This window comes from Trichechus manatus, unplaced genomic scaffold, assembly GCF_000243295.1.
Source record: "Trichechus manatus latirostris isolate Lorelei unplaced genomic scaffold, TriManLat1.0 scaffold00057, whole genome shotgun sequence".
In the NCBI taxonomy this organism is placed as follows: domain Eukaryota; kingdom Metazoa; phylum Chordata; class Mammalia; order Sirenia; family Trichechidae; genus Trichechus; species Trichechus manatus.
Genome location: NW_004443993.1, coordinates 5,676,344 through 5,677,693, shown reverse-complemented (window position 1 = coordinate 5,677,693; position 1,350 = coordinate 5,676,344). Strand labels below are relative to the sequence as shown.

Here is a 1,350-nt window from a genome sequence, read left to right as displayed (position 1 = left end):
ACATGGCCTGGATTCAAATCCCAACTCTGCCATTTATGAGCTGTGTGATCTTTGGCAAGTCGCTTAACCTCTCTGTGCTTCAGATATTAGTCCATCAGGCAGGATTGATAACAAATGCATCTACCTTGTAGGGTGGTTGTAAAATTTAAATATGTTAACATATGGAGGGCACTAAGAATCGTGCCCAGCACAGGTTGACACAAAATTGAACCTACAACAAAATTGTTGATATCTGACCTAAATGCCATCTCTTGTATCTTTTTTTCTCCCCTCCTCCCCTCTGTCTCTGTCTCTCTTTGCCTTCCTTCCTTTTCATGGTGGCATGACAAGCTAGTCCACGGTCGCCTTGGTTTAAATCCCAACTCTACCCCTTACCTCCTCCAGCACTTCAGAAGCTTGGCTTGGCCTTTCTCAGCCTCAGTTTGCTTACCTGAGAAATGGAGATAATAATAGTATGGACTTTCCAAGGTTATGGGGAAGAGACCAGGTCATGTGTGTCATGCAGTCATCCGGGGGCAAGCCCATAATTAGGACTCTGAGAATAGAAGCGGTTGGTGGGCTGACTTTCAGAAGAAAGTATCTCTCCTGTTTAAACTCCTCACCGCGGCCAGCAGCATCCTGACTGCTGTGGCCCCTGCCCACTTGTCCACTTGGCCCCACCTGGCCAGAAGGAGAGCAAAAGGCTCAAAACTCATGTGAGTCAGTGTGGAAGTGTGTATGCACACATGTGAGGCTGTGCCTCTGTGTGTGAACATCCGTGTGTGTGAATGTGTGTGATTGTGTGGATGTGCGTAAACGTATAAATGTGTGTCTTGTGTAAATGTGTGTGAGCATGTCTGTGAATGTGTGTGCACGTGTGTGGCTGTGCAAGTGAATGGGTGTGCATGTGTGTCTGTGTGTGAATGTGCATGTATGTGAGTCTGTGAATGTGTGTGTCCGTGTCTGTGTATGTAAATGTGCGTGCACGTATGTGAATGTGTGTGCACATATGTGGCTGTGTACCTGTGCGTGTGAGTGACTGTGTCTTGTGTGACGGTGTATGTGAATATGTGTACACATGTCTTGTGAATGTGTGCATGTGTGACTCTGTGCATGTGAATGTGTGTGCACGTGTGTGTGTGTGACTGGGTGTCTGCGTGTGAATATATGTACACAAGTGTCTGTGGAAATGTGTGTGTGACTGTGTGCATATGAATTTGTGTGCACGTGTGTGTCTGCGTATCTGCATTTGACTGTGCGTACACAAGTGTCTGTGTACATGTGTGTGACCGCGTGCGTGGGAATGTGTGTGCACATGTGTGTCTGTGTGATCGTGTGTCTGCATGTGAACGTGTGTATCTATGTGTCTGT

General features: G+C 46.9%; 1 protein-coding gene across 1 annotated transcript in view; it reads left to right on the top strand.

Annotated features, from left to right (window-relative positions):
* Nucleotides 1-543: 543 nt before the first annotated feature.
* The window catches only part of FCER2 (Fc epsilon receptor II), an 8,362-nt gene continuing 7,555 nt past the window's right edge, over nucleotides 544-1,350 (top strand). Inside the window, exon 1 of the mRNA XM_023733109.1 lies at nucleotides 544-695. The gene's annotated coding sequence lies outside the window, so the exon portion shown is untranslated. The remainder of the gene's footprint in view (nucleotides 696-1,350) is intronic.